Source organism: Asterias rubens, chromosome 17, assembly GCF_902459465.1.
Source record: "Asterias rubens chromosome 17, eAstRub1.3, whole genome shotgun sequence".
In the NCBI taxonomy this organism is placed as follows: Eukaryota; Metazoa; Echinodermata; class Asteroidea; order Forcipulatida; family Asteriidae; genus Asterias; species Asterias rubens.
Genome location: NC_047078.1, coordinates 3,900,216 through 3,919,600, shown reverse-complemented (window position 1 = coordinate 3,919,600; position 19,385 = coordinate 3,900,216). Strand labels below are relative to the sequence as shown.

Here is a 19,385-nt window from a genome sequence, read left to right as displayed (position 1 = left end):
AGTTGCAACTAAAGAGATGCAATAGAATGCTCAACCATGGCTTAAAAGCTCTTCAGCATTAATGCCTGTTATTGACACCATTAGGCTAGTGACCATCACTGGCCCTGGGAAAGTGTTTTTTTTCCAGGGTGAATGATTACAAAACAATAAAATTTATGATCAACCGCAGATAAAAGTCAAAGTGAAACTGACACCGGCGAGTACAAATCGGAGATTTTTGGTTATAGTTAGCTACTGGGAATTCACGTACAATGATGCACGTTGTCACTCGGTCACTAACTTGCTCACGTGTCACAGCATGCAGGGTCAACGATTGTCACTGAGTTTACTTGGTTATTTTGATACGTTTGTGAAGTCCTCTCCCCCAACCGTTTCTTGATGATGTGCAGGCACCAATACCGTATGTTGATACTAGATCGACCTGTGGTCAGAATCACTGACCTTGGGGGAAGTGGGCTCCAAGGTGAATGTTTATAAAACAATTATTGTAATGATAACGGCTGATACGAGTCGCAGTAAAACCAGTAATGAGTGATATGTCGCAGATTTTGGTGAACATTATGTGATGACTTGCCGCATGGTCACTGTCTCCTGGTCATTTGCTCTCGATCTGGTCACTTGCTCAAGTGGTCACTTGGCCAAAGATGGTAACTGAGTTGGTTGGAGTTTTCGTTATCGGACAATATGCCTCTGCATGGTAGCTTGATTTGCCTCTCTTTTTTCTTTCTTTTTTGAAGTGGTAAAACTAATTTCCATCAATTCAAATGATTGTGCAATGAACATGGTGTATTGAATCATTGAAACGTCACGCACGCTTGAGTGTTTTATGACCCAGTTCCTTCTAGCTCTGAGTGACACATTTACCTCTGGTATAGCTGTTGAGCTTTTTTAAGAATCAGAGCTACCTCGAAGCGCTATACACGTTATGGTATGTAGTTAATCCGACAGCTGAATTGCGCAATCCCGAAATATGCTAATGATATGGCACACGAGGTTTTCAATAAATATGTACAAAGGCCTCAATTGATTGCCTACGACCATACTACGTTGAATACACCGGTTCTCGTCCGATCACCGAAGTTAAGCAACGTCGGGCCCGGTCAGTACTTGGATGGGAGACCGCCTGGGAATACCGGGTGTCGTAGGCTTTTTATTTTATTATTAATAACGGAAATGCTTTTTTAGCATTTCGCATTGTTTATGTAAAAATCGTCTGACGCTATAATTTGCGTTATAACTGTATAGGGCTTAGTACTTTTCAAGTTGCAACTAAAGAGATGCAATAGAATGCTCAACCATGGCTTAAAAGCTCTTCAGCATTAATGCCTGTTATTGACACCATTAGGCTAGTGATCATCACTGGCCCTGGGAAAGTGGTTTTTACCAGGGTGAATGTTTACAAAACAATAAAATTTATGATCAACCGCAGATAAAAGTCAAAGTGAAACTGACACCGGCGAGTACAAATCGGAGATTTTTGGTTATAGTTAGCTACTGGGAATTCAGGTACAATGATGCACGTTGTCACTCGGTCACTAACTTGCTCACGTGTCACAGCATGCAGGGTCAACGATTGTCACTGGGTTTACTTTGATTTTGATACATGTTTGTGAAGTCCTCTCCCCCAACCGTTTCTTGATGATGTGCAGGCACCAATACCGTATGTTGATACTAGATCGACCTGTGGTCAGAATCACTGGCCTTGGGGGAAGTGGGCTCCAGGGTGAATGTTTATAAAACAAATGATAACAGCTGATAAGAGTCACAGTAAAACCAGTGATGAGTGATATGTCGCAGATTTTGGTGAACATTATGTGATGACTTGCCGCATGGTCACTGTCTCCTGGTCAATTGCTCTCGATCTCCTGGTCACTTGCTCAGGTGGTCACTTGGTCAAAGATGGTAATTGAGTTGGCTAAGAGTTTAACTTGGTTACCGTGGTCACATAAAATGCCCCTGCATGTGGTAGCTTGATGTACCTTTTTTTATTATTTTTTTTTATTTAAAGAGGCCAGCTTGTTGGATCGACCGTGCTGCGACTCGTGTTTAGCTTTTAAGAATAGATGGTTGACGTCTTCAGCGATATTTGTTGGGGAGAAAGAAAACGTTATTCTGAATGGCATGTTGAACATGCTATAAATCGTCACGCACTCTTGAGTGTTTTATGCCCACAGTTTAATTCCTTGCTCTATGGAGTGACACATAAACCTCTGGTAGGAGCTTTTTAAGGGCTCCTTAAAGGAACTTGTTGCCTTGGATCGGTCGAGTTGGTCTTTGAAAAGCGTTTGTAACCGTTTGTTATAAAGTGCATATGGGTGGAAAGATATTTTAAAAGTAGAATACAAAGATCTACACAAACATGATATGAGTGAAAATTATAATGTCGATGAAGCTTTGCTATGATTATTCTCGAATACTTGGTCACAATGGTCACATGGGTCAATGATGGCGTCAGTGAGTTGGTCACTTGGAGTTGGTCACTTGGTTATACCATGGTTATACATGGTTGTGAAGTCAGTTCCTCCACAGTGGGCTTCGGGCCCTGACTGTTTCTTGAACGATGCCACTGTGCAGACACTTCCACTCTTCGAAAACAAGTGGCCAGCGCTAGTTTGGTTTATATGCATGGTTTATGCGACTGGGTGTTCAGCTCATCTGAGTGATTGACCTCTAGTGGTGCGTGGGTGAGAGAGAAGGATTTATCGAACCAGATCAACCTTACTGACTGTGCAATAATAGGTGAAAACATTATGCTACGAAGTGTCACGCACGTTATTGAATGTAGTATGCCGCCCTTGTGCAATACCGAAATATCCCCGTGTAAAAGTGGTGCACCCCGTAAATGACCTACACCGCCGCGCTCTCCCGTTGCACCCACACTCCCATGCAGTTTTTTTCCTCCACGCGAACTATGTTCCGTTATGATTTCGAGCATCGAGTTAAATATTTTGAGCACCACATGTCGAATGTGGACTCTGAAAATAATGCTATCGCGGGGCGTCAGGAACGCTGTTGAGTGTAGTATGCCGCCCAGTTGAATTGCGCAATCCCGAAATATGCTAATGTATGGCAAACGAAGTTATCAATAAATATGTACAAAAGCCTCAATTGATCGCCTACGACCATACTACGTTGAATACACCGGTTCTCGTCCGATCACCGAAGTTAAGCAACGTCGGGCCCGGTCAGTACTTGGATGGGAGACCGCCTGGGAATACCGGGTGTCGTAGGCTTTTTATTTTATTATTAATAACGGAAATGCTTTTTTAGCATTTCGCATTGTTTATGTAAAAATCGTCTGACGCTATAATTTGCGTTATAACTGTATAGGGCCTAGTACTTTTCAAGTTGCAACTAAAGAGATGCAATAGAATGCTAAACCATGGCTTAAAAGCTCTTCAGCATTAATGCCTGTTATTGACACCATTAGGCTAGTGATCATCACTGGCCCTGGGAAAGTGGTTTTTACCAGGGTGAATGTTTACAAAACAATAAAATTTATGATCAACCGCAGATAAAAGTCAAAGTGAAACTGACACCGGCGAGTACAAATCGGAGATTTTTGGTTATAGTTAGCTACTGGGAATTCACGTACATTGATGCACGTTGTCACTCGGTCACTAACTTGCTCACGTGTCACAGCATGCAGGGTCAACGATTGTCACTGGGTTTACTTTGATTTTGATACATGTTTGTGAAGTCCTCTCCCCAACCGTTTCTTGATGATGTGCAGGCACCAATACCGTATGTTGATACTAGATCGACCTGTGGTCAGAATCACTGGCCTTGGGGGAAGTGGGCTCCAGGGTGAATGTTTATAAAACAATTACTGTAATGATAACAGCTGATAAGAGTCACAGTTAAGCCAGTGATGAGTGATATGTCCGAGTTTTTGGTGAACATTATGTGATGACTTGCCGCATGGTCACTGTCTTCTGGTCACTTGCTCTCGATCTCCGGGTCACTTGCTCAGGTGGTCACTTGGTCAAAGATGGTAATTGAGTTGGCTAAGAGTTTAACTTGGTTACCGTGGTCACATAAAATGCCCCTGCATGTGGTAGCTTGATGTACCTTTTTTTATTATTTTTTTTTATTTAAAGAGGCCAGCTTGTTGGATCGACCGTGCTGCGACTCGTGTTTAGCTTTTAAGAATAGATGGTTGACGTCTTCAGCGATATTTGTTGGGGAGAAAGAAAACGTTATTCTGAATGGCATGTTGAACATGCTATAAATCGTCACGCACTCTTGAGTGTTTTATGCCCACAGTTCCTTGCTCTATGGAGTGACACATAAACCTCTGGTAGGAGCTTTTTAAGGGCTCCTTAAAGGAACTTTTTGCCTTGGATCGGTCGAGTTGGTCTTTGAAAAGCGTTTGTAACCGTTTGTTATAAAGTGCATATGGGTGGAAAGATATTTTAAAAGTAGAATACAAAGATCTACACAAACATGATATGAGTGAAAATTATAATGTCGATGAAGCTTTGCTATGATTATTCTCGAATACTTGGTCACTTGGTCACAATGGTCACATGGGTCAATGATGGCGTCAGTGAGTTGGTCACTTGGAGTTGGTCACTTGGTTATACATGGTTGTGAAGTCAGTTCCTCCACAGTGGGCTTCGGGCCCTGACTGTTTCTTGAACGATGCCACTGTGCAGACACTTCCACTATTCGAAAACAAGTGGCCAGCGCTAGTTTGGTTTATATGCATGGTTTATGCGACTGGGTGTTCAGCTCATCTGAGTGATTGACCTCTAGTGGTGTGTGGGTGAGAGAGAAGGATTTATCGAACCAGATCAACCTTACTGACTGTGCAATAATAGGTGAAAACATTATGCTACGAAGTGTCACGCACGTTATTGAATGTAGTATGCCGCCCTTGTGCAATACCGAAATATCCCCGTGTAAAAGTGGTGCACCCCGTAAATGACCTACACCGCCGCGCTCTCCCGTTGCACCCACACTCCCATGCAGTTTTTTTCCTCCACGCGAACTATGTTCCGTTATGATTTTGTTTCCATCGAGCATCGAGTTAAATATTTTGAGCACCACATGTCGAATGTGGACTCTGAAAATAATGCTATCGCGGGGCGTCAGGAACGCTGTTGAGTGTAGTATGCCGCCCAGTTGAATTGCGCAATCCCGAAATATGCTAATGTATGGCAAACGAAGTTATCAATAAATATGTACAAAAGCCTCAATTGATCGCCTACGACCATACTACGTTGAATACACCGGTTCTCGTCCGATCACCGAAGTTAAGCAACGTCGGGCCCGGTCAGTACTTGGATGGGAGACCGCCTGGGAATACCGGGTGTCGTAGGCTTTTCATTTTATTATTAATAACGGAAATGCTTTTTTAGCATTTCGCATTGTTTAGTACTTTTCAAGTTGCAACTAAAGAGATGCAATAGAATGCTCAACCATGGCTTAAAAGCTCTTCAGCATTAATGCCTGTTATTGACACCATTAGGCTAGTGACCATCACTGGCCCTGGGAAAGTGTTTTTTTTCCAGGGTGAATGATTACAAAACAATAAAATTTATGATCAACCGCAGATAAAAGTCAAAGTGAAACTGACACCGGCGAGTACAAATCGGAGATTTTTGGTTATAGTTAGCTACTGGGAATTCACGTACAATGATGCACGTTGTCACTCGGTCACTAACTTGCTCACGTGTCACAGCATGCAGGGTCAACGATTGTCACTGAGTTTACTTGGTTATTTTGATACGTTTGTGAAGTCCTCTCCCCCAACCGTTTCTTGATGATGTGCAGGCACCAATACCGTATGTTGATACTAGATCGACCTGTGGTCAGAATCACTGACCTTGGGGGAAGTGGGCTCCAAGGTGAATGTTTATAAAACAATTATTGTAATGATAACGGCTGATACGAGTCGCAGTAAAACCAGTAATGAGTGATATGTCGCAGATTTTGGTGAACATTATGTGATGACTTGCCGCATGGTCACTGTCTCCTGGTCATTTGCTCTCGATCTGGTCACTTGCTCAAGTGGTCACTTGGCCAAAGATGGTAACTGAGTTGGTTGGAGTTTTCGTTATCGGACAATATGCCTCTGCATGGTAGCTTGATTTGCCTCTCTTTTTTCCTTCTTTTTTGAAGTGGTAAAACTAATTTCCATCAATTCAAATGATTGTGCATTGAACATGGTGTATTGAATCATTGAAACGTCACGCACGCTTGAGTGTTTTATGACCCAGTTCCTTCTAGCTCTATGGAGTGACACATTTACCTCTGGTATAGCTGTTGAGCTTTTTTAAGAATCAGAGCTACCTCGAAGCGCTATACACGTTATGGAATGTAGTTAATCCGACATCTGAATTACGCAATCCCGAAATATGCTAATGATATGGCACACGAGGTTTTCAATAAATATGTACGAAGGCCTCAATTGATTGCCTACGACCATACTACGTTGAATACACCGGTTCTCGTCCGATCACCGAAATTAAGCAACGTCGGGCCCGGTCAGTACTTGGATGGGAGACCGCCTGGGAATACCGGGTGTCGTAGGCTTTTTTAAATTTATTTATTACTAACAAAAATGATCTTTTAGCATTACAAAATAATTGTGTCCAAGGCATCATATAGTAAAATTGGTGTATTCACTGTTGTTCTTGTTTTTCAATGTAAACCTTTCCAAATTGGCTAGTAAAGCGGTTCAACAGAATGCTCAAACTAAAGTGAGTGAAAATTTATTATAATGTCAACAAAGCTTTGCTATAATTATTCTCGAATAGCCTACTTGTCACTTGCTCACAATGGTCACAAGTAGTAAATGGGTCAACGATGGCATCAGTGAGTTGGTCAAGTAAAGACCTGTGGCCAGAGTCCGCACTGGCCTTTGGGGAAGTGGGCTCCAGGGTGAATGTTTATAAAACAATTACTGTAATGATAACAGTTGATGAGAGTCGCGCAGTGAAACCAGTGATGAGTGATATTTCGGAGATTTTGGTGAACATTACGTGATGACTTGCCGCATGGTCACTGTCTCCTGGTCACTTGCTCTCGATCACTTGTGGTCACTTGGTCACTTGGTCAAAGATGGTAACTGGGTCAGGGTTATAGTTTTACTTGGTTACCGGACACGCCTCCTCTGCATACTATAGCTTGAACAAACTTTTGTTTTTCTTTTTTAAGTAGCCGGCTTGTTAGATCATCGACCGTGATGCGACTCGTGTTTAGCTTTTAAAAATTAAGAATAAATGGTTGACCTCTTATTGCAAAAGTCCGTGCATTATGTGCGAACTATGTTCTGCTTTGATTTTTTTCTATCAAGCATCGAGTTTAGTATCATTGTGCACATGTCGAATGTGGACTCTGAAAATAATTATGCTACCACGGGGTGCGTGTCGCAGGAACATTTATACATCCATGGTTTATGCAGTATGCGACTTTTTGTTCAGCTTAATGAGTGATTGACATTTTAGTGGTGTGTGAGTCAGAGAGAAGAGTTTATAGGTACAAAAACATTGTGCTACGAAGTGCCACGCACGTTATTGAATGTAGTATGCCGCATAGTTGAATTGCGCAATCCCGAAATATGCTAATGATATGGCACGCGAGATTGTCAATAAATATGTACAAAGGCCTGAATTGGTCGCCTACGACCATACTACGTTGAATACACCGGTTCTCGTCCGATCACCGAAGTTAAGCAACGTCGGGCCCGGTCAGTACTTGGATGGGAGACCGCCTGGGAATACCGGGTGTCGTAGGCTTTTTATTTTTTTATTAATAACAAAAATGCTCTATTAGTATAACAAAATAATTGTGTCCAAGTCAATAGATAGTAAAATTGGTGTATTCACTGTTGTCTTGTTTTTCAATGTAAACCTTTTCAAATGGGCTAGTAAAGCGGTTCAACAGAATGCTCAAACTTAAGTGAGTGAAATTTATTTTAATGTCAAAAAAGCTTTGCTATGATTATTCTCGAATACTTGGTCACTTGCTCACAATGGTCACAAGTAGTAAATGGGTCAACGATAGCGTCAGTGAGTTGGTCACATGGTTATTACATTGTTGTGAAGTCAGTTCCTCCACAGTGGGCTTCGGGCCCTGACAGTTTCTTGAAGGATGCCACTGTGCAGACACTTTTTTATACGAAAAAAAGTGGCCAGCGGTAGTTTGGTTTATATGCATGGTTTATGCGACTGGGTGTTCAGCTCATGTGAGTGATTGACCTCTAGTGGTGTGTGGATGAGACAGAAGGATTTATCGAACCATGAAGGGAGATGATCAAACCAGATCAAACTTACTAACTGTGCAATAATCGGTGAAAACATTATGCTACGAAGTGTCACGCACGTTATCGAATGTAGTATGTGCAACTCCGAAAAATCCCCGTAGTATATGCCGCCCAGTTGAATTGCGCAATCCCGAAATATGGTAATGATGTGGTACACGAGGTTGTCAATAAATATGTGCAAAGGCCTCAAATGATTGCCTACGACCATACTACGTTGAATACACCGGTTCTCGTCCGATCACCGAAGTTAAGCAACGTCGGGCCCGGTCAGTACTTGGATGGGAGACCGCCTGGGAATACCGGGTGTCGTAGGCTTTTTATTATTAATAACGGAAATGTTTTTTAGCATTGCACACTATTATTTTATGTAAAAGTCGTCTGACGCTAAAATTTGCGTTATTACTGTGTTTTTTCTCGTTTTAAATGTATAGTATTGCTCAAAGTCTATGTAAAAATCGTCCGACGCTAAAATATGTGTCATTCGGCCTACGTTTTAAATGTTTTCAAGTGGCAAAAAAAAAGAGGTGCAATAGAATGCTTAAACATGGCTTAAAAGCTCTTCAGCATTACCTTCTGTTATTTGACACCAGTTAGTTTTTTTTAGGCTAGTGTGCCAGGATCATCCCTGGCCCTGGGAAAGTGGGTTCCAGGGTGAATGTTAACAAAACAATTAAATTAGAGATAACAGCTGATAAAAGTCAAAGTGAAACTGACACCGTCGAGTAAAAGTCGGAGATTTTTGGTTATAGTTAGCTACTGGGAATTCACGTACAATGATGCACTTTGTCACTCAGTCATTAACTTGCTACGTGTCACTGCACAGGGTAAACGATTGTCACTGAGTTTACTTGGTTATTTTGATACATGTTTGTGAAGTCCTCTCCCCCAAAGTTTTCTTGATGATGTGCAGACACCAATACCTTGATACTAGCAAGTAAAGCCCTGTGGTCAGACTCCGCACTGGCCTTGGGGGAAGTGGGCTCCAGGGTGAATGTTTATAAAACAATTACTGTAATGATAACAGCTGATAAGAGTCACAGTAAAACCAGTGATGAGTGATATATCGTAGATTTTGGTGAACATTAAGTGATGACTTGCCGCATGGTGACTGTCCTGGTCATTTGCTCTCGATCTCCGCACTTGGCTGGCCAAGTGGTCACTTGGTCAAAGATGGTAACTGAGTTGGTTAGAGTTTTCGTTATCGGACAATATGCCTCTGCATAAAAGCTTGATTTACCTCTCTTTTTTCTTTCTTTTGTTTAAGTTGTAAAACTAATTTCCATCACTCGAATGATTGTGCAATGAACATGGTGTATTGAATCATTGAAACGTCACGCACGCTTGAGTGTTTTATGACCCAGTTCCTTCTAGCTCTATGGAGTGACACACTTACCTCTGGTATAGCTGTTGAGCTTTTTAAGAATCAGAGCTACCTCGACGCGCTATACACGTTATGGAATGTAGGTAATCCGACAGCTGAATTGCGCAATCCCGAAATATGCTAATGATATGGCACGCGAGGTTGTAAATAAATATGTACAAAGGCCATAAATGATCGCCTACGACCATACTACGTTGAATACACCGGTTCTCGTCCGATCAGTACTTGGATGGGAGACCGCCTGGGAATACCGGGTGTCGTAGGCTTTTTATTTTGTTATTAATAACAAAAATGCTTTTTTAGCAAAAATAATTTTAAGCAAAAGTCGTCTGACGCTAAAATTTGCGTTATTACTGTTATTCTCGTTTCTGTATAGTATTGCTCAAATTTTTTTTTTTAAATCGTCTGACGAGCTTGCGGAAATGCGTTTTTTTAGCATTGCACATTATTTATGTAAAAATTTGACGTTCTTGATGATGTGATGCAGACACCCACCAATACCGTGCGTTGATAGTACCAGCAAGATAGACCAATGTGGTCCGAATCACTGGCCTTGGGGGAAGTGGGCTCCAGGGTGAATGTTTATAAAACAATTACTGTAATGATAACGGCTGATAAGAGTCGCGCAGTGAAACCAGTGATGAGTGATAATGTCGGAGATTTTGGTGATGACATTTTACTGACCGTGGTCAAGTGGTCCCAACGATGGTCCTCCATGGGAAATATACCATCTTTAATATATGGTTATACCATACCACTAAGGTTTTACTCGGTTATCACATCCCTCTACATAGTAGCCTTTTGTCAAGGCCTTCGTGGCCCGGGGCAGCTTCGTAGAGCCTCGGTCGGTCCCAAGTAACTTGAACGGGAGACCACTGGGCATGCGCACACGCGAGTGGTGAAACCATGACCACCCACGAGGGCCTTTGTTAACTGTTCGAGATCAAGTGGCCAATACAAGTTGCATGGTTTGTGCGACTGTGTGTTCAGCTTAAACTTAGTGAGAGCCTCCAATGTGAGCGAGAAGGATTTCTGACTGAGTACTACTACAGGTGAATCAGTTGACTTGCGGGCCCGACGTTGCTTAACTTCGGTGAACCAGTTGACTTGCGCAGTCCCCAAAATATGCTAATGTATGGCGCACGAGGTTGTCAATAAATATGTATTGAGGCCTCAATCGATCGCCTACGACCATAGACCTTTTCGCAAATACCGGGGCGCGCGCGTAAAGCTTGGAATTAGGTGCATTGTGGTCTAGCTGGTACCCAAATTTGATCCATATATATCCCACAATGCACCTCATTCAACAGTCTGCGCTTGCGCATTGGTATTTGCGATAAGGTCTATACTACGTTGAATACACCGGTTCTCGCAACGTCGGGCCCGGTCAGTACTTGGATGGGAGACCGCCTGGGAATACCGGGTGTCGTAGGCTTTTTATTAATTTGTTTTTACATAAACAAAAATGTCACTGTTGTTGATAACGGAAATGTTATTTTAGCATTGAAAATTATCTAATAATCGTCTGACACCAAAATTTGCGTTATTTCTGTTATTCTCGTTTAAATGTATAGTCCTTTTCAAGTGTCGTATGCTTTTTATTTGTTATTAATAATGAAACCACTGACCGTCCGGCAAGTAGAAATCGGAGAATTTGATTAATGGGAACTTGGTCACTTAATCACTTGCTCATGTGGTCAAGTGGTCAACGATCACCGAGTTGGTTACTTCTGATCATAATCAGTACGGTTGTGGTAACGTGCCCTACTCCAAAGGGGGAAGGGCACGTGTATTGAATGTAGTATAATCATGGAGGAAGGAATGCCACCCAGCTGACTTGCGCAATCCCGAAATATGCCAATGATATGGCACACGAGATTGTCAATAAATATGTACAAAGGCCTCAAATGATCGCCTACGACCATACTACGTTGAATACACCGGTTCTCGTCCGATCACCGAAGTTAAGCAACGTCGGGCCCGGTTAGTACTTGGATGGGAGACCGCCTGGGAATACCGGGTGTCGTAGGCTTTTTTATTTTGTTATTAATAACAAAATTATTGTGTCAAAATCGTAAGATGTTAAAATTAGTGTAATTACTGTTGTTCTTCTTTTCTAATGAAGACCTTTTCTGATAGGCAAGTAAAGATGATAGAAGAGGATAGAGGATAGAATGCTTAAACTTGAGTGAAAATAAAAACGTCACTGAAGCTTTTGCTGTTATTCTTGAATACTTGGGCACTTTGGTCACCATTGCATGGTCTATGGTCACTTGCTGAAGTGCTCACGTGGTCACTTTGACATTTTGGTCATTTTGATATTTGGTCACTTGGTATTTCCATTAAGGAAGTCCTTTCTCCATAGTCTCTCGGTCACTTGGTCAGTGCACTGAAATAATCGTGTGTTGATTCGTCGTCTAGCCAGCTTTACTCCATTGCAGGAGGAAGGCCTCTTCACCAATTCTCCATCTCACTCTATCTTGCGCTGTCTGTTGCCAAGCAATGTCCCTGTATGTACATTTCACCTCTTCATGTTCTGTTTTGTCGCCCTCTTTTTCTTCTCCAGTTTGTTGGAGTCCAGTTGGTTGTTTTGCATGCCCACCTCTTGTCTTGCCTCCTTGCATAGGTGGCCTGCCCATCTCCACTTCTTTGATTTGATCGTCTTGATAATATCCTGCACTCCTGCACTCTTGATATATTTGTTAGGTCCTCATTCGTCACCCTGTCCTTCTTTGTTACTCCTGTCATAATCCTTTCCATAGCCTTCTCTGTCACCCTAAGTTTCTTCTTTAGTCGTTTGGTTGTCGTCCATACTCAGCACCGTACGATAGGACAGGTATGATGCCCTGATCGAATACCTGCCTTTTCATCAGGAATACAGGAAGGGTGTGGTCTTTAAAGATGTAGCTCAGTGTGGCAAACTTCATCCATCCTAACTTGGTTCTTCTTTTTATTTTCTCTCCTGTTTCGTTGTTGAAGGTGATCTTCTTGTCCATATAGTGGTCTACTAATCTCCAAATCTTTACACTGAACCGCTTTTGGAAGTTTTGCGTATTGTTACTTATCATGAACCTTGTTTTCTTCATGTTCATGTTATGGCCCGCCTTAATACTTTCTTCTGCAAGCTACTGAATCATTCCCTGGAGTTCTCGTGGGTGTGACTGAAGATGAGAATGTCATCAGCGAATCTGAGATGGGTGATTGTTCTCCATTTTCTCACGATCCCTTTGATTACTTATACTTAATGGTCTCTTGGTCACACCATGGAGGAAGAAATTTCCTTCCTCCACTGGTCACACTTGGTCATTTTGGTCACTTCGTTTCTTGTTATCTTGATCACTTGCTCACACTAAGTCACTGTGGGTCTCTTGATACTTGCTTGCGTGGTTTTATATGATGGATCACTTGAGATCTGGGTTATACTCACTCTCATCAGTTGTCCCTGAGACTTGCCTTGGTTAGCGCATGGAGTAAGGATGGCTAGTGCAACTTGGCTGCTTGATGACAGCATGGTTGTGAAGTCCTCAACTCTACCAAAGGGAAGAAGCCTCCCAGTTTTCTTATTGAAGGATGCCACTAACGGCGAAGACAGCAATCTCTCGGTATTAGCCTATTAGGATTGGCCACTCTTTAGGAAAAATGCGGTCAGCTAGTTTGGTTGTTATGTATGCGACTGGTGTTCAGCTTAAAGGCAGTGGACACTATTGGTAATTACTCAAAATAATTATTGGCATAAAACCTTTCTTGGTGACGAGTAATGGGGAGAGGTTGATGGTATAAAACATCGTGAGAAACGGCTCCCTCTGAAGTGCCATAGTTTTTTAGAAAGAAGTAATTTTCCACGAATTTGATTTCGAGACCTCAGATTTAGAACTTGAGGTCTCGAAATCAACCATCTAAAGCACACAACTTCGTGTGACAAGGGTTATTTTTTTTTCATTATTATCTCGCAACTTCGATGACCGATTGAGCTCAAATTTTCACAGGTTTGTTATTTTATGCATAAATATGTTGAGATACACCAACTGTGAAGGCTAGTTTTTGACAATTGCCAATAGTGTCCACTGTCTTTAAAATGTGGAGAGAGGACCTTATTTGAATCAAGTTTAATGGAAGTAATACAAAAGGTGCTCGGTGCCTTCAATAAGCTTCAGTGGAAACTATCAAACATGAGTATGTTCGTGAAGCTTTTGCTTGATTACCACGTGTAGATTTCACAACAGGCATAGTTGAAACACGAGAGGGCGCACTCTAATTGACCCGGGCATCGGTTGTTAGACGAGTTCCTCAACGGGAACGAGTCGAGGTAAGTGTACATGAAGTGTAATTAAGGATGGTGTTTTTTAATTATGAGGCCTATGTCAGAACCAAGGGAGTGCGAGGAAAAGTTTACGTATCATGCCACCACTTTTTCATTCGATATGAAATCTAATTTAACTCCATGAAATAATTCCCTTTTTGTAAAAATTAGTGAACAAGTGGTGGCGTGATACGGAAAGTTATCTAAACGCGAGAATAGAACACAGTATACTTTTCAAGTATATAGGTTTCTGAATTCAGTCACGGTTGCAAGCTATTGTGGGCCATTTTGAGGTATATAGGGCATGGTGGTGGACATGACCACGGCATGTATACCACTTGGTGTGTCTGTATTCACCAAATCTATATGTCTAGTCCTTCAAAAAGGCTAATTGTCTTACTCCCAAAGTGCGGTATTTATACTATGACACCTATGCTGGAGAATGCAGATATGACGTTAGGGACAATGGGGCATCCAGGTATGCCTTTATCTGCCTGATCTCACCTCTGTGGAACCCGCGGTTCGAATCCATGCATCGGTCAGGACTCTTGCGTGGGTTTCCCCTCTCATATCTAAAACTGGGTTTTGTTTAAGATCTCTGGAAGGACATCTCCAGGTATAAGGTAAGTGCTAGAAACCTATATTGAGGAAGGCTAGCTTGTTGCATTTTCAGTGTGTGTGAGTGCAGAGGTATGATAATCGATCTGCAAAAAAAAAAAATACAAAAGATACAAAAAACGCCCCTCCGGTGGAGCGATATGTAACACTCTTACAAAAGCAACTAGGATTGACAGAATAACAAAGAAATACAGCAAGATTTTTCAAGAATTTGGTCCAACAAAGCCTCCTATACCCATATTATCTCAATAGTATAGGCCCCTAATCTCACACAGGCATTTTTTATGCCATGTTTTTTCGTTTACAAACAAAGACATAACATCGCCCAGCATATAAAAAAGGGACCCCACATTTATACCAGCTTTCCCTAAACAACACATTGTTTTCAAACGCTAGTTATTTATAAATATGTTCCAACATAGGGGAAGCGTTTGTAATACTTACACGAGGAACGTAGGATTTACAAAATAAAAAAGAAGTACCGCGAGATTGCCGACAATTTGGTTTAAAGGCCGTGGACACTATTGGCAATTAGCATTAAACCTTACTTGTGGGGAGCTGCTGTTGATTGTGTAAAACATTGTGAGAAACGGCTCCCTCTGAAGTAACGTAGTTTTCGAGAAAGAAGTAATTTTCCACAAATTTGACTTTGAGACCTCAGAATTAGATTTTGAGGTCTCGATTTTAAGCATCTGAATGCACACAACCATGTGTGACAAGGTTGTGTTACTTTCATGATTATCTCGCAACTTCGACGACCATTTGAGCTCGAATTGTGTTTGTTATTTTATGCATATTATGTTAAAATACACCAAGTGAGAAGACTGGTCTTTGACAAATAGTGGCCATTGTCCTTAAAACATTAAACATCTTATTAATATAGAATGAATTCTCACAATATAACTTTTTTTTGTTATTCCATGTTATTCGTTTACGAACAAAGACTTTAAATCATTCCACATAAAAAAATGACCCCCACATCAATCCTAGCCTTCCGGGAACAACACATTGTTTTCAAACGCCCAGCTATAAATAAATTTCAACCGAAAATTTGGCATGTGCTGAAGCGAAAATAAACACTATTTAGAGAGCTATTATTAACACTTTTCTTCTGTTGTGCGGACACAGGAGCCGGCTCGTAATATCAAAAATAATAATAGCCGCGCGTGCAGCACGCCTGATTAGACTTTATCTCGTGCTTCCTTTGTTCAACGTAGAGGGCGTAGCCGCCTGCACACTGACGTTTCGCAGTAGGGGTGCCAAATAAAAACACAACCATGACAATGCCGTACTGTTGGACGGGTTAGCAATGAATGCGCTGTGCTGAAACATCTGTAACAATTGACACATCTCTGTTTTGGCATCACGACAATAACGGGAATATAAACTATCACACAAATAATAGCCTAGTACCGGACGTACACATAACACTCTTATAAACTTGTGCAGTATCTCAATATTCTTATAAAATATAGATTTTCTTTGTAAAATATAAAACAATTGCTTTTTAAACTTAGGTAAATTACAGTGTCTGTCTGTCGCAGAAGTAGGTAACAACTCTCAACAATCAAACGCTTGTAACATAAGATGCACAACAACTGTACAACCAGCCAAAAAGGGAGTTTCAAATTGATAGAAAAACTAGTAAATTAAGCAAGTTTGTTTTTCGTTGAGGTTTTTGTTTTGGTTTATAACATTACTATTTCAGGTTTAACTATACATCAATGAGCATTCTAAAATTTGTGACAGCATTTATCTCTGCGGGCTTGTTTAAATGGGTCGTGTTCGGCTGATAAAAAAAAACATGGTGAGTTCCATTGAAGTGTCTCCAAAATTCATGACATTCATTTTGGATTCAAATTTATTATACATCGCGGTGAACAGTGTAATGCAATGTTTTTGAGTCACAAAGAAAAACGGTTGGAGCATTTGCCGTAACAACCAGATGCCTATTTGTTAAACGCATCAATCCCCGGATACACCACAGGTGCTTCTTGAATAGCCTATGTAATTCCAATCACAAAATAACTAGTTTTACCTCTTTTTTAAACAAGAGGACTTATTTTCCAAATGGGGCGGAACGAGCAGGTTTTCTTGGCCTGTTGAAACACCAAAGCAACCATGGGAAAAATGTTTGAATACGTACGAAAACCACTCAGCTGGAACCGGCTGGTGCCTCTTTGTATTCCCCAAGCGGAAAATAAAAAGAGAAGAAAAAGACAAGTGAACGAAAACAAAAAGCAAACATCCGTTGCACTGTGCTCTTCTCTAACTGTTTTTCCTTCCCCCATGGTTTGATAGCGCTGCACATTGCGAAACAAACACCATGACCAACTGAACTCGCGCAGCTGTTCAGTTATGCATACATTAAACCTTGACGTCACGCTCGAGTTGTTCCGCAGAGAGTGGGCTTTTATTTTCCTCCTTTTTTTGATGTATTTTTTTAGGAAACCCTCATTTGCATCACAGAGGTCGTGCAAACGGGGAAATGGCGCAGTTAACGGTTGAAGTTTATTCAGCATGAAGTCACCCCATTGAAAAGTGGAGACATGTTAATAAAACGAAGAAAAGCTGCATGCTGTTAAGCTCCACAGTGGATGCATAGCAATTTTAATTTCTCACCCGCTGTGTCGCCCCGTAGGCCTATATACCGTTGTTTGTGCAGTCGGGCGTTTGACAGGGCAATAGCCGGTCTAATGTCTTGCAAATTGCAATGTATCGTGGAAAAATTATGTTTTTCATTTTATAATAAAGAGATGACGGTTTTGGAATCTCAACCGCAGTGTTTTAAAAAAACGGTTATTAATTACATAAGTTATTAATAAGTTTCAAAGGACCGTTTTCTTGATTAAAAATCCCCTTTCTGCTAAAATAGTATGTATTTTTGTATAATACGCTCTGTATGAAAATGCCGGTATAAATTAGAGGATGAACCATTTCAAATTTAAAAAGGAATTCCATAGCAATTTCAAGTCTTTTAGAAACACCCGCATGCCTTTTCTTCTCAGGATTTTTCCTGAAGACGATCAGAGTCTACTTGTGGAAACGTCAAATTATTACACTTGCTATAGTTCTTTTCGGAACCACCACAACCCGCAAGAGAGGTTCATATATTGTGTTGCCTCAAATTTTCTGTACAGTTTCGCCCCCCCCTCCCGTTATTTAAGATTAAAGAGAAAATAGAATTAGTCGTTGCAAACCGCTTATTTTAAAAATACTTAGAAGTCAACGGACGAGTTGGTCTATAAAACGCGTTTGTAACCGTTTTTATAAAATGTATATGGTTAGAAAGATGTTTTGAAAGCAGAATACAATGATCCATACAAATTTGCGTGGTTTTCCTTTTACTGTGCGAACTAACACGGTCGGCCATTTATGGGCGTCAAAAATTTGACTCCCATAAATGGACGCCCGTGTTAGTCGACGAGGTAAAAAGAAAACTGCAATTTCGAGGCTTGTTTGGGTGGATCATTGTATTCTACTGTTACAACATCTTTCTACCCATATGCAGTTTATAACAAACGGTTAACAAACGCTTTTCAAAGACCAACTCGACCGATCCAAGGCAACGTGTTCATTTAATGGCCGGACGGTTTTTTTCCTAGTTAAAAGAGTCTTTTTCGGAGACTATATTCATGACAACACAACACACACGAACGAGTATTTAGTGTAACAAGACCTTTGTCACCATAGAAAAACCGTCCACTAGGGGAGGAGCAAGGCAAATGAGTACTAAAGTGCTGCCAATTATTGCTACTGTGAGATGGTGAGTTACAACTCTCTTGTATCACGACCAACGTTTAATATGCCCCAAGTGGGGATCAATCTTACAGCATGTGGCGTTTGACATCAATCATTCCAATTTCATTTCATTTGAATTTAAAGATCCCTGCACCGTTTTGACACCGACTGGGCTACCTGTACTTTTTGTCGTCTGGTTGCTGAACGCCTAACCACGAGATATGAACGGAACTTGCCAGACACCATTTTAGGGTGTCATTATGAGGGTGTGTCTGACATTAAGAGGTGAATGTTAAAGGCAGTGACACTATTGGTAATTACTCAAATAATTGTTAGCATAAAACGCTTACTTGGTAACGAGCAATGGAGAGTGGTACGATATAATATTGTGAGAAGCGGCTCCCTCTGGAGTTGAGAAAGAGGTAATTCATTACTCAAATAGTAAACGACTTCAGCTGAAAGCCTTTTATTATGCATCTGACTGAAAGCACATAAATAATGCAACAGTGCTGTTTTTTCTTTCATTATTTTCGTGCAAATTCAACGACCAATTGAGCCCAACCTTTCACAGGTTTATTGTTTACTGTATATTTTATGCATACATAAAAACCTAGTCTGAAATTTACCAAACGTGTCCAGTGCACTCAAATGAAAACGGGAATGCACTAAAGTCGTAGTGGTAGATGTGCCCAGCAAGCTAGGCCAAATTTTTCGAGCAAGGAACACACAATTTATTACAAACTGAAAGAAAATAAATGTGTCTGGCTTACGGCCGCCCTGAAGCACTTTCGTACCCACAATGGTGGACCCTCCTTTGTTCAACTCTTTGTCTGGATTTTTTTTTAGATCCTCATTGTTTTCCTTCGTAATAGCAATCTAGACCTATTGTACCCCCCCTTTAAAAAACAAAAATAATTTTTTTCTTGGTTTGGATATGCCTCATCATCATCATTTAGGATGTGTTGATCCAGTGTAAGATGTATAGCCCTCCTCATGTAAACGTTCATTTCTATTTCTTGCAGTTCTGGTCCATGTTGTTTCCCTTATGTCATCTCTCCATCTTCTTCTCTGTC

The 19,385-nt window shown here is 41.1% G+C and overlaps 7 non-coding genes across 7 annotated transcripts; all 7 read left to right on the top strand.

The window, feature by feature from the left end:
- The first annotated feature begins 1,029 nt into the window (after positions 1-1,029).
- On the top strand, positions 1,030-1,148 carry LOC117301872. The gene has a single exon (XR_004520363.1). It is a non-coding gene; the product is annotated as a 5S ribosomal RNA (ribosomal RNA).
- Positions 1,149-3,114: 1,966 nt separating this feature from the next.
- LOC117301888 lies at positions 3,115-3,233 on the top strand. The gene has a single exon (XR_004520377.1). It is a non-coding gene; the product is annotated as a 5S ribosomal RNA (ribosomal RNA).
- A 1,974-nt stretch (positions 3,234-5,207) lies between these two features.
- Positions 5,208-5,326, top strand: LOC117301886. The gene has a single exon (XR_004520376.1). It is a non-coding gene; the product is annotated as a 5S ribosomal RNA (ribosomal RNA).
- A 1,095-nt stretch (positions 5,327-6,421) lies between these two features.
- Positions 6,422-6,540, top strand: LOC117301877. Its single transcript, XR_004520367.1, has one exon. It is a non-coding gene; the product is annotated as a 5S ribosomal RNA (ribosomal RNA).
- A 1,086-nt stretch (positions 6,541-7,626) lies between these two features.
- On the top strand, positions 7,627-7,745 carry LOC117301885. The gene has a single exon (XR_004520375.1). It is a non-coding gene; the product is annotated as a 5S ribosomal RNA (ribosomal RNA).
- A 723-nt stretch (positions 7,746-8,468) lies between these two features.
- On the top strand, positions 8,469-8,587 carry LOC117301880. Its single transcript, XR_004520370.1, has one exon. It is a non-coding gene; the product is annotated as a 5S ribosomal RNA (ribosomal RNA).
- A 2,979-nt stretch (positions 8,588-11,566) lies between these two features.
- Positions 11,567-11,685, top strand: LOC117301871. Its single transcript, XR_004520362.1, has one exon. It is a non-coding gene; the product is annotated as a 5S ribosomal RNA (ribosomal RNA).
- The last annotated feature ends 7,700 nt before the right edge of the window (positions 11,686-19,385 follow it).